Source organism: Ovis aries, chromosome 15, assembly GCF_016772045.2.
Source record: "Ovis aries strain OAR_USU_Benz2616 breed Rambouillet chromosome 15, ARS-UI_Ramb_v3.0, whole genome shotgun sequence".
Classification (NCBI taxonomy): domain Eukaryota; kingdom Metazoa; phylum Chordata; class Mammalia; order Artiodactyla; family Bovidae; genus Ovis; species Ovis aries.
This window is the reverse complement of record NC_056068.1, coordinates 77,166,674-77,180,975: the sequence shown is the minus strand read 5'-3', so window position 1 is coordinate 77,180,975 and position 14,302 is coordinate 77,166,674. Positions and strand designations below refer to the sequence as shown.

General features: G+C 36.7%; 1 non-coding gene and 1 pseudogene across 1 annotated transcript; one reads left to right on the top strand and one right to left on the bottom strand.

Annotated features, from left to right (window-relative positions):
- The first annotated feature begins 570 nt into the window (after positions 1-570).
- Positions 571-677, top strand: LOC114118602 (U6 spliceosomal RNA). Its single transcript, XR_003591841.1, has one exon. It is a non-coding gene; the product is annotated as a U6 spliceosomal RNA (small nuclear RNA).
- Positions 678-5,696: 5,019 nt separating this feature from the next.
- On the bottom strand, positions 5,697-6,625 carry LOC105613587 (olfactory receptor 4A47-like; annotated as a pseudogene).
- Between the last annotated feature and the right edge of the window lie 7,677 nt (positions 6,626-14,302).

The following is a 14,302-nucleotide window of genomic DNA, read 5'->3' as shown; positions in this document are numbered from 1 at the left end:
CTCTGCATGTACTTCTCAAAGTCTTTCCCTGCCTCAAGTTTATAAAGATAATTATCTTTAAACATTTTAAAGTTATTTATTTCACATTTACATATATAACCCACATAGACTATACTTTTTAAAGTATAGTGTGACATGAAAATACACTGTTCTATCATAAGGATAAATAGGGACTTCCTTAGCAGTCTAGTGGTTAAGACTCTGTGCTTCCAATGCAGGGATGCAGGTTCGACCCCTGGGTGAGGAACTAAAATCACATGTGCCTTGTGGCACAGACAAAAAATAAACTAAATTTTTTTTAAATCATGATTTTCTTAAAACAAAAAAAGGATAAAGAAATTTTCCCAGTACATATATTGAATAACAATTCTGTATTCCAATACCCTGGAACAGCATTATTTCCAGATACAAAAGTATATTTACTATTGTATTTCTTAGCTTTCTCTTTTGTTCAATCAGTATACATATCCATGAGCCAGTACCATACTGTTTAAATTACTACAGTGTTTCAGACACTATTGTGATATCTGAAAAAAAAAATCACTATTTGATTCACTATTTTAAAGCATAGTGCTCACTTCGGCAGCACATATACTAAAATTGGAATGATACAGAGAAGATTAGTATGGCCCCTGCACAAGGATGACACACAAATTCATGAAGCATTACATATTTTTTAAATGGATTAAGGATCTAAACATAAGACCAGAAACTATAAAACTCCTAGAGGAAAACATAGGCAAAACACTATCCAACATAAATCACAGCAGGATCCTCTATGACCCACCTCCCAGAGTAACGGAAATAAAGTAAAAATAAACAAATGGGACCTCAGTTCACTTCAGTTCAGTCGCTCAGTCGTGTCCGACTCTTTGAGACCCCATGAATCTCAGCACACCAGGCCTCCCTGTCCATCACCAACTCCCGGAGTTCACTCAAACTCATGTCCTTGGAGTCAGTGATGCCATCCAACCATCTCATCCTCTGTCGTCCCCTTCTCCTCCTGTCCCCAGTCCCTCCCATCATCAGAGTCTTTTCCAATGAGTCAAGTCTTCACATGAGGTGGGCAAAGTATTGGAGTTTCAGCTTCAGCATCAGTCCTTCAATTAACAATCAGGACTGGTCTCCTTTAGGATGGACTGGTTGGATCTCCTTGCAGTCCAAGGGACTCTAAAGAGTCTTCTCCAACACCACAGTACAAAAGCAGCAATTCTTCAGTGCTCAGCTTTCTTCACAGTCCAACTCTCTCATCCATACATGACTACTGGAAAAACCATAGCCTTGACTAGATGGACCTTTGTTGGCAAAGTAATATCTCTGCTTTTTAATATGCTATCTAGGTTGGTCATAACTTTCCTTCCAAGGAGTAAGCGTCTTTTAATTTCATGACCTCAATCACCATCTGCAGTGATTTTGGAACCCCCCAAAAAATAAAGTCTGACACTTTGGGACCTAGTTAAACTTAAAAGCTTTTGCACAACGAAGGAAACTATAAGCAAAGTGAAAAGACAGCCTTCAGAATGGGAGAAAATAATGGCAAATGAAGCAACTGACAAAGAATTAATCTCAAAAATATACAAGCAACTCCTGAAGCTCAATTCCAGAAAAATAAACAACCCAATCAAAAAATGGGCTAAAGAACTAAACAGACATTTCTCCAAAGAAGATGGCTAGCTCAGTCACTCAGTCGTGTCCAACTCTTTGCGACCCCATGAACTGCAATATGCCAGGCCTCCCTGTCCATCACCAATTCCAGCAGTCCACCCAAACCCATGTCCATTGAGTCAGTGATGCTATCCAACCTTCTCATCTCCCTTGTTGTACCCTTCTCCTCCTGCCCTCAATCTTTCCCAGTATCAGGGTCTTTTCAAATGAGTCAGCTCTTCACATCAGGTGGTCAAAGTATAGGAGTTTCAGCTTCAACATCAGCCCTTCCAATGAACACCCAGGACTGATCTGCTTTAGGATAGACTGGTTGGATCTCCTTGCAGTCCAAGGGACTTGCAAGACTCTTCTCCAACACCACAGTTCAAAAGCATCAGTTCTTCAGCGCTTAGCTTTCTTTATACTCCAACTCTAACATCCATACATGACCACAGATGGCTAATAAATGCATGAAAAGATGCTCAACATCACTCATTATCAGAGAAATGCAAATCAAAACCACAATGAGGTACCATTTCACGCCAGTCAGAATGGCTGCAATCCAAAAATCTACAAACAATAAATGCTGGAGAGGGTGTGGAGAAAGGGAACCCTCTTATACTCTTGGTGGGAACGCAAACTAGTACAGCCACTATGGAGAACAGTGTGGAGATTTCTTAAAAAACTGGAAATAGAACTGCCATATGACCCAGCAATCTCAATGCTGGGCATACACACTGAGGAAATCAGAATTGAAAGAGACATGTGTACCCCCAATGTTCATCGCAGCACTGTTTATAATAGCCAGGACATGGAAGCAACCTAGATGTCCTTCAGCAGATGAATGGATAAGAAAGCTGTGGTACATATACACAATGGAATATTACTCATCTATTACAAAGAATATATTTGAATCAGTTCTAATGAGGTGGATGAAACTGGAGCCTTATATACCGAGTGAAGTAAGCCAGAAAGAAAAATACCAATACAGTGTACTAACACATATATATGGAATTTTAAAAGATGGTAATGATGACCATATATGTGAGACACTAAAAGAGACACAGATGTATAGAACAGTCTTTTGGAGTCTGTGGGAGAAGGTGAGAGTGGGAAGGTTTGAGAAAATAGCATTGGAACATGTATATTATCATATGTGAAACAGATCGCCAGTCCAGGTTCAATGCTTGAGACAGGGTGCTCAGGGCTGGTGCACTGGGATGACCCTGAGGAATGGGGAGGGATGTGGGAGGAGGTTTCAGGAAGGGGAACACATGTAAACCCATGGCTGACTCATGTCAATGTATGGCAAAAACCACTACTATATTGTAAAGTTATTAGCCTCCAATCAAAATAAATATTTTTTTTAAAAGCACCAATATTCACTCTATTATATTAGAGTATTTCAGTGAGTCAAGAATTTATCCATTCAGCTGAATACTTCTGTATCCACCTCTCTCATGATTGTAGAAATTGTCAGACTGAGGTCATCTAAAAAGTTTATTCACTCCTACATCTTGTACCCTGGCTTGGAAACCTTGAAATGGGGACCTAAATAGCTCATACTCCTTGAGATCATAGGGTGGGTCCTAATCTGATAGAACTGGCATCCTTATAAGAAGTAGAAGGGACAAAGAGCTTTGTCTTGCCCAAGTGCACAGAAGAAAGGCCATGAGAGACAGAGTGAGAAGGTGCCCAGTGCAAGGTAGGAAGAGAGGATTCACCAGAAACCAACCTAGCAATCACCCTGACCTTGGATATCAGCCTGCAGAACTATGGGAAAATAAATGTCTGTTGTCTAAGCTCTGCAGTCTATAGTATTTTGTTATGGCATCCCATGCAGACTAAGGTGACAATGATAATGATTTTAAAAAAAAAATCTAGATCTGGTGAACAGAGGTCTGAACTGAACAACCAGAATTCAACTCAGGAAAATCATGTTCCTTCATCCAATTACCAAATGCAAATATTTTTCAAAGCCAGAGATTTTTGAATTCACATATTCTTGAATAAGATGTATGCAACATGACCACAAATAGGTGGCATAAATCTTCATTCCAACCTTTCTCCAATGGATCTGATACCATTTAGTTTGTGGATAGGAATCCTCAATTCTCTGAAGATACAAATGCTTTCTCAAGCAAATATTACTCAAAATACTAACTCAATGTAGTTTTTACCAGGCTAGCTTATTGAAACCTAATTTTTAAATGCAAATATGCAAAAATAGGCATACTTCGGATTTTAAAAAGTTAAAAAAAAATTTAAAATGAAGTTCAGAGACTAACAGCTTTAAAAAAATTAGCAATGAAGGAATCCCAGGCTTTTCAGTTAGTAAAGTATATTCTAATCAAATGTACGCAACTACATTGTGTGTTAAATGGCACATGAATAAAGACACCAGTGGAAGCTAGTGGAGGAATGAATTTGATGCAAACACTTGCCATATTTTGGAATACAAAGTTAGGATATCAAAGCCATGGGGAAAAATAATTATACATCTATAATAATGACAATCTAGAAAAATAATTAAAATATAATCCCTACTTATTTCCTTATATCAAAGGAAAATGTAAGCATAAAATGTAAAGACAAAAAATTGAATGTTGAAAAATGTGAAGAATATTTTGACAACACTGAGTTAGACAAATTCAAGATATAGAGGTAAAAAATATTGATAGAATTAATTATGTAAATGTATAAATATTTGTACATGCCAAAAAATATTCTTCACTGTATTTAAAATTTTTTTAAAGAAATCACAAGCAGGAAAAATAATAATCCAAACACAGGGTAATAGGGGTAACTAGTGTGTCATTCAATCATTAAAATCAGTATGGAAAAGTGTTGGCAATCAAATGCACACAAAAATTCATTAATAGGCAGTTCATGAAAAAGGACTGCAAACCATTTAAACATGGATGATACTCAAGTTCAATTATGTTTATTGAATAGAAATTAAACTATACAAATGAAACAATTTGTTTAATCACATTTTCATATACCATAAATGTTTATCAAGCACTAGTGGTTCAGCATATTGTTTAATGTATTTTCCAAAGTGAGGAGAATAGTAAGTTTGTTCAAGCTCATATTGGCATTTTTGCAATAACTATGAATATCAATATTTTAAATACTATACCACTTAACAATTCCACTTCTAGAAACTCATGCTTAGAAAATTTTAAAAAGACTTCTTTGCAGAATTATTTGTTGTAGAAAAAGGGAACAAACTTGAAGAAAACTGGATACCTAAATTTTAGAGAGTTTTTTTATCTTTTTTTCTTAATTTAGATTTATTTTAAAGAAGCTGATCAGTATGAGAAAATTAGAATGAGTTAGATCTGTGAAGACTGTATGGAAAGATCTTCAGAAAACTGAGTTGCAAAATGCAAAATTTATACACAGAGACATACAGGCAAACACACATGAAAATATGCTTAGTTTTGCAAAAATTATTATTTGAGTAATCTTATAAACAGTATAGTGACTGCATCTGGAAAAACTGGGAAATTTTGATATTGGTTGGACAGGAGGTACATTTTACATGATTCTATTTCAGTAGGGATTCTATTTTTTAACATTTACTATTATACATCATACTTTCAATTTCCTGTAAAATGGAAAATGTTACACTAAATTTTCATATGTAAGCAAATAAAAGTGAATGAAGAGGATAGAATATATAGTATAAAATATTTTAATTAGTACAATAAAAAGTGAGGATAAAAGGTAAGAATCTGGTTCCAAAAAATGAGAAAGTAATAAAAGTAATGCATATTAGTTAATTATTTTTGTAATTCTGACCAACTCATTACATATGACTTATTGACTCTATTTTAAATGCATTTCAACTTTCCAGTTGCAGTGATAAACTAGACATTAATGTTTACATTCAAGGAAGGAAACTGCTATTAATAATATAAAGAAATATTTTATTCTTTAATAAAATTGATAAATTCTTCAGAGAAAAGTTTCATCAATGCAATAGACTTTGATATTTGAAGTAAATTCCTAGTGTTAAACTACTGTCTTTGTAATGCATAATGCACTTATTTGCTACTTGACCTCACTTTTTTGATCCAGAGCTTCTTTATAGCATTCATGATCTCAGAACTTCTTAGACTGTAAATCAGTGGGTTCAGCATGGGGCTTATGACTATATAAAACACACTCAATGATTTGTCAAAGGGGAAGGTCTTAGCAGGTCTTGCATACATGAAAATGCAGGGAACAAAGAAGCAGACAACCACAGCGATGTGGGAACCACAGGTCTGGAGGGCTTTCCGCCTCCCTTCCTGACTCAGGTTCTTCAGAGAGTGCAGGATGACTCCATAGGAGACGAGCAAGAGCAGAAGCAAAAGAGTGCACATCAGCCCCCACTGGCCACCTCTAAAATGCCAGTGACAGAGGTGTCAGTACAGACGAGTTTCAATAAGGGGAACATGTCACACATAAAATGATCAATGATATTGGGACCACAAAATGGGAGCCCACAAACAGTGCTAACTTGAATAATGGAGTGCAGAAAACCTCCAACCCAGGACGCCAGCAGCAGTACAACACATACCTTTTTCCTCATGATCGCCAGATAATGCAAGGGCTTGCAGATGGCCGCATAGCGGTCATAGGCCATCACCAGCAGAAGGCATATCTCAGATCCACCAAAAAAGTGCTCTGTAAACAGCTGGGTCATACAGGATTCGAAGGATATGGTATTTTCCCCAGAGAACAAATCTGAAATCAATCTGGGGGAAGTAGAAGAGGAATAAACTAGATCTATAAATGATAAACTAGCAAGAAAAAAGTACATTGGTGAGTTCAGTGTCTTACTGACAGCTACAGTCACAACAATAAGCAGGTTGCCCACTACAGTCAAAATGTAGAAGAACAAGAAGATAACAAAAAGGACTTTCTGCTCCTTTGGATTCTGTGTGAGGCCCAAGAGGATGAAATAAGTTACATTGTTCCTTGGTTCCATCTAGTCTGTATAGGTGCTGTGTTCACATGTTAGAAACGGTATGCCTACAAAACAAGGGGAAATTTTTAAATGAATTATAATTTTCATCCTTTGTTATAAATTCAATTAAAAGAATGTATGTGGAGAATCTTTTCATATCCAATGTATTATTGATATTTTAATTGCCAAGTTGAATAAGGTAGAGTTGCTTGCCCTCATGATATAATACATGGCTAGGGATCAGATCATTCCAGACCCATGTATTAAGTTATAAGGATAGTCACAGAAGTTAAGAGTCACAGTACAAGGATATATCAATCAAAATTAGAATCAGAGAAGAATTTCCAGAAGAATTAATGCTTTAGCTGAATTTTTTAATTTAATTAAAAAGAAAGGACAGGAATGAACTTCAGTGAAGTCACAAAGTATTAGAGTGAGACTCACTTAAGGTAATTTACATAATCAGTGTAAGTAGATCAAATCATGAAAAGGTTTCTGTCCTGAATTATCCCAGATCTCACTGATACTTCTCAGGTCTTTAAGTGAATATTTCCCTTTTCATGACCAATAAATACTCCAACAGTCTAATTTTGTGCCTCCAGACCCTGTGTTTCCCCTAATTTTCAAATTATATATCTCTTAATTGTGGACATCTAATTGAATGCAACTTAATATTTGTAAACTCTGGGAGTTGGTGATGGACAGGGAAGCCTAGCATGCTGAGGTACATGGGGCTGCAAAGAGTCGGACACGACTGAGCAACTGAACTGAACTGAACTAATATTTATAAAACAAGCTTTTTTATTTTCCACAATAAATGTAGGCATTTCTACACAAAACTTAAAGAATTATTACCTATTTATCTTGCTAAATGGTATAATTCTCCATGTTATTGCTCAGATAAAAAATTTCAGTTCTCTTCACTTATTTTTCACTCTCATAAAAATTAAACAAATCCTATTGACTCTACTTTCAAAATATATCACAAATTGCAATCCCTTCTCTTTTTTTCTGCTATACTTTTTTATTATTATTATTACTCCTGGTCCACTGTGATAGCCTCCTACCAAGTCTCTCCATGTTTATTCTGGCCTCCAAAAATTGGTTGTCCTGAAGCAGTCCAAATTGTCCTTTTCAGTCTTATTCTGATGATATCACTCTGCTGCTCAAATATTGCAGTATGTCCCAATCATGCAGTCATAGTTTAATGTATCACATTTAATATTTATAGTAACATAGACTACAATCCCTGTTTCCTAAGTGAAAAAGCTAAGGCTCAGAACATCTATTTCATTTTCCCAAAGTCATACTTTTTTAAGTGCTATACCTAGAATTGAATCTAAGTTTCATTTATTTCAAAGTAAGTTAATTTTTTTCATAATAAATAAAGTCACTCAATTGTTAAGCTATCTCCCAGTATTTTCCATTAGTCTTCCCTTGTGGAGGCTTGTTCACAATCTGAAGAATGAGTTTTAACTCAATGTAAGCCCTGAAATTCTTTCATCCAGTATGACAGTAGAGGGCAAAGGATGCCTATTACTTGAGGATAAAATTATGTCATTTAACTGTTCATTTTCTAAATGGATTCTTCTCATTATTCAGAGGGTCATTTTTGTATGCAGTGTAGATTGTTTGAAAAGAATTCCATGATGTACACAGAAAAACAAAGGTTTATCACAGTAGGAAATTTATCAGAATGGCCAACAAATTCTATATAAACATAGAAGGTAGCAACTAATCATTTCCCAGCGAAATTTTTCCATAAGTAACCTCTTTCCTAATGACATTAAAAAGATAAATAGCATTTGATTGTTTAGCCCTTCTCACTCTGACACATTGACATGGCCAGACTGTATTTTTTAAATCTAAGAAAGGACCTCCTGACTTCGACTTAAGAATGATGATCATGAAACATTCCATCCCTTCCAGTTGCAATTATTATTGAATCTTAGATTTGGAATGTGTCCAAGACTGATTCTTGCTTAATTAATTCAGTGGGATTTTCCACAAAGTTTTTAAAGAACATCTATATGTAAAGATATTAATAGGTCAAATCACATAATTCATGTCAGAAAAGTGCAACATGGGAAAAAAATAGTATTTTAGATCTCTATCAGACCACTGCCAATCAAGAATAAAATATCAACCCAGTCATTCTGCTTCTGTGAACTTACTTGTTGTGTATTTCCCCACCTGCAATAGCGAGATTTTCTTTACTTTTGTTTAATACTCAGTTTAATCACCATAAAATTTGGTAAAAATATAAAAATTATATCAAAAAACACAATTAAATGTATTAAAATTGTAGATATAAAGCTAATAATTTCAACAATCAGTAATTTTTTTAAAAAGTAGGCCACCTCTGTAGTGTCAACAACTGTACAATAAGAGAGGACACAGCAATTAATAAAACTGGGCTAAAATCATGTAAAATGTCTTTTTCCTACATTCCTTTATTATTTTTTCATAAAGTAAGACAATAAAGAAAGAGACATTAATTGTAGTTGTACTCATGGTTTGTAATATAAGAAATAGAGTACTGGATAGAAAATAAGAGGAAGAATTCTACTGTGGGTAATGCAATCAGAGACGGTCTTTCTTAAAAAGTGATGCTTAATTAACCTTCCATTAAAATAAATAAATTTATATTAAAAAATAAAAATTTAAAAAAGGAAAGGAAATAGCTACCTTCAGAAGAACTGTTACAGAAAGCAAAACTAAATAAAAATTAATAACAAAATTATCTCACTTCAGAAAACAGAAGCTATACTTAGGAAAATCTAAGATTTCCACAGGAATTTTTATGTCAGTACTATGTTACAAAGGACTTGTGAGAGCGTGACCATTTGTCTTCTTCAAGATTTTAATGTGGAAGTTTTAAAGCGTTAATGTTGAGGAAGATGTTAACAATGGCTCTCTCACATGTGGACTTGGTATGCCGAGGTACATTCCTGTTCGTGGCATCGTACAGGAGACAGTGATCAAGATCATCCACAAGAAACAGAAATGCAAAAAAGCGAAATAGCTCTCTGAGGAGGCCTTACGAATAGCTGTGAAAAGAAGAGAAACAAAAGGCAAAGGAGAAAAGGAAAGATATTCCCATTGGAGTGCAGAGTTCCAAAGAATAGCAAGCAGAGATAAGAAAGCCTTCCTCAGTGATCGGTGCAAAGAAATAGAGGAAAACAACAGAATGGGAAAGACTAGAGATCTCTTCAAGAAAATTAGAGACACCAAGGGAACATTTCATGCAAAATGGGCTCAATAAAGGACAGAAATGGTATGGACCTAACGGAAGCAGAAGATATTAAGAAGAGGTGGCAAGAATACACAGAAGAACTGTACAAAAAAGATCTTCATGACCCAGATAATCACGATGGTGTGATCACTCACCTAGAGCCAGATATCTTGGAATGTGAAGTCAAGTGGGCCTTAGAAAGCATCACTACGAACAAAGCTAGTGGAGGTGATGGAATTCCAGTTGAGCTATTTCAAATCCTGAAAGATGGTGCTGTGAAAGTGCTGCACTCAATATGCCAGCAAATTTAGAAAACTCAGCAGTGGCCACAGGACTGGAAAAGGTCAGTTTTCATTCCAATCCCAAAGAAAGGCAATGCCAAAGAATGCTCAAACTACCGCACAATTGCACTCATCTCACATGCTAGTAAAGTAATGCTCAAATTCTCCAAGCCAGGCTTCAGCAATACGTGAACCGTGAACTTCCAGATGTTCAAGCCGGTATTTGAAAGGGTAGACAAACCAGAGATCAAATTGCCAACATCTGCTGGATCATCAAAAAAGCAAGAGAGCTCCAGAAAAAGATCTATTTCTGCCTCACTGACTATGCGAAAGCCTTTAACTGCATGGTTCACAATAAACTGTGGAAAATTCTGAAAGAGATGGGAATACAAGAGCACCTGACCTGCCTCTTGAGAAATCTGTATGCAGGTCAGGAAGCAGCAGTTAGAATTGGACAAGGAACAACATACTAGTTCCAAAAAGGGAAAGGAGTACATCAAGGCTGTATATTGTCACTGTGCTTAGTTAACTTATATGCAAAGTACATCATGAAAAACGTTGGGCTGGATGAAGCACAAGCTATAATCAAGATTGCCAGGGGAAATATCAATAACCTCAGATACACAGATGATACCACTTTTATGGCAGAAAGAGAGGAAGAACTAAGGAGCCTCTTGATGAAAGTGAAAGAGGAGAGTGAAAAAGTTGGCTTAAAGCTCAACATTCAGGAAACTAAGCATCTGATTCCATCACTTCATGGCAAATAGATGGGGAAACAGTGGAAGACTTTATTTTGGGGGGCTCCAAAATCATTGCAGACAGTGATCACAGCCATGAAATTAAAAGATGCTTACTCCTTGGAAGAAAAGTTATGACCAACGTAGAAAGCATATTAAAAAGCAGAGACATTACTTTGCCAACAAATTCCGTCTAGTCAAGGCTATGATTTTTCCAGTAGTCATGTATGGATGTTAGTGTTGGACTATAAAGAAAGATGAGTGCTGAAGAATTGATGCTTTTGAACTGTGGTGTTGGAGAAGACTCTTTAGAGTCCCTTGGACTGCAAAGAGATGCAACCAGTTCATCCTAAAGGAGATCAGTCCTGAATATTCATTGGAAAGATTGACGTTGAAGCTGAAACTACAGTATTTGGGCCACCTGATGTGAAGAACTGACTCACTGGAGAAGACCCTGATGCTGGGAAAGATTGAAGTCAGGAGGAGAAGGAGACGGCAGAGGATGAGATGGGTGGATGGCATCACCGACTCAATGGACGTGAGTTTGAGTGAGCTCTGGGAATTGGTGATGGTCAGGGAAATCTGGCGTACTGCAGTCCATCGCATCATGACTGAGCAACTGAACTGGACTAAACGGACATTCCTTCTATTTCCAACTTGCTGAGAGTTGTTTATGAAAAGATGTTTAGTTTTTATATGATCGTGATCAAACCGAGGAGAAATTAAGAAAATAATTTCACTTACAAAGCAGCAAAAAGAACAAAATATTAAGAGCAAACTTAACCAATGAGACGAAAGTCTTGTAAACTGAAAATCACAAAATGTTACTCAAAGTATTTATAGAACACACACATATGTGGGAAAACATTTATGAACTATAATATTTAATAGTATTTAGATGGTAACATTACTTCAAGTGATCTAAAGATTCAGGACATTCCTTATCAAAACTCCAAAAATGTTTTTTGCAGAAGTAAAAAAATCATGATAAAATTCATATGGAATATTAAGAACTTCAAAATTGCCAAAACAGTTTTGAAAAGGTAGAAAGTTGGAGGTCTCATAATTCCTGATTCTAAAACATACTATAAAGCTACAGTAATCACACACTAGCATTGGGATCAAGATGGACAACAGACTAATGGAGTAAAAAGAGTCTAGAAATAAACTTTTGTATACGTCCTAAATAATTTTCAACTGCTGAGAGTATTTTATGGAAAAAAGATATAATATGGCATTAAGTGAAAAAAAAAGGCAGTCACCAAAAAACAAATCTTGTATGATTCCACATGAAAGTGAAAGTGAAGTCACTCAGTCGTGTCCAACTCTTTGCGACCCCATGGACTATAGCCCACCAGACTCCTCCATCCATGGGATTCTCTAGGCAAGAGTACTGGAGTCGGTTGCCATTCCCTTCTCCAGGGGATATTCCAGACCCAGGGATCAAATCCAGGTCTCCCATATTGCAGGCAGACACTTTAACCTCTGAGCCACCTAATAATCAAATCATAGATCAAAAGTAGAACTGTGGTTGCCCACAGGTCAGTGATGGAAAATGGAGAATTTTGTTTAATGGTTTTAGAATTCAGTTTGAGTAGTTGGAAAAGTTCTGGATATAGACAGTGGCAATATTTGCATAACAATGAGAACTAACTTAATGCCACTTTAAAATGATTAAAGATATGAATTTTATTATGTATATTCAGCCATAATTTAAGAAGTAAATTTATGAACTAAGGTGACCTCATTAATTGATTTATGATAGGAACATAGCATATAGCATGATAGCCCAAAGTATAGGCAAATATCACTGGCTTCAGATACATCTGGGTAATTTAAGAGGTAAATATGTCAATACAGTGACAAAACTACTAAAGTAAAATTGTTGTTTTTAAATTTTTATTTTAGTTTGGAGCGTGCATGGTTGCATGCTCGTGGTTTCAGTCATGTCCCACTCTTTGTAAATCTGTGGACTGTTGCCCACCTGACTCCTCTGTCCATGGGATTTTCCTGATAAGGATATTGGATTGAGGATGCCGTGCCCTCCTCCGTGGGATGTTCCCAATCCAGAGATCCAGCCCTCATCTCCTGTAGCTGTTGCATTGCAGGTGGATTCTTTACCACAGAGCCACTGGGTAAGCCCATATTAGAGTGTTTAACAATGTGCTGGTCTCAGGTCTACAGCAAAGTTGAGTAGGGTTCCGCGTGCTGTCCAGTAGGACTTGTTATGATCTATGTCAAACATGTGGTGACTTAGTTGCTAAGTTGTGTCCAACTCTTGGGATACCATGGACTGCAGCCCAAGAGGCTCCTCTGTCCATGGGATTCTCCAGGCAAGAATACTGGAGTGGTTTGCCATTTCCTTCTCCAGGGGATCTTCCCAACTCAGGGATGGAACCTGGGGCTCCTGCACTGTAGGCAGATTCTCTACAGATTGAGCTACCAGATGTATTGTGGGCTTCTCTCTGGTGGCTCAGTGGTAAAGAAACCACCTGCAGAAGACACAGGAGATGTGGGTTCCATCACTGAGTTGAGAAGATCCCCTGGAGGAGGGCATGGCAACTCACTCCAATATTCTTGCCCGGAAAATCCTATGGACAGAGGAGCCTGATGGGCTACAGTCAATGGGGTCATAGAGTCAGACATGACAGACATGACCGAGCATGAGCAGGAGTGTATATTTATCAACTTTAAATCTCTTTGTAATCAATTCAACAAAGTACCCACATGAGCTAACACTTTCACGATAGGCTAGGCATTGTTCTAAGTCAGGATGCATCACAAAACAAAGACAAAAAGAAGAAGAAGGCGGGGAGCAAGAAGGAAACGAAACCCAAACTATTTTGGAGTTTGAAAATCAGATTTTAGATGCAAGTTAGCAAACATATTTCAAGGATTTTTGTGCCCCTCCAAACTAGTGCAAATTGCCTGCTTTTGCAGGGGAAAGAGGGGATTTTATGACATGAAACTTTCCTCCCTACAAAGCAGTGGGAATACACACTACAGATTGTATTTCAGTTCCACGCTGCAAACAGAGATGCCCAAGTGACTGATGAAACACTGATTGGAAAGAGTTTACCCTCCAAGGAACAGAGAATAATTTATGCTACATGGATGAGTGACGGCTTAAATAGAAACTGTAATACTTGAGATAAACAAATATGTTTGTATTTCAAAAGAACAAAATCTCTAGAACTGTATCTTAATGGCTTCTCTCTTTTTTGATTGTTAACTAGATTTTATTCATTGTTTTGTTTGTTTGTTTGTTGTTTTTGGTTGTGCCATGTGGCTTATGGGATCCTAGTTCATTTACCAGGGACTGAAAGCCTGACCCTTGTCAATGAAACCAGGTAGTCACAACCACTGGACTGTAGGAAATTCCCGAATACTAATTCTGATAGAAATTAAAGTTCAACTGACAGTTAAGCAATACATAAATCTAAAT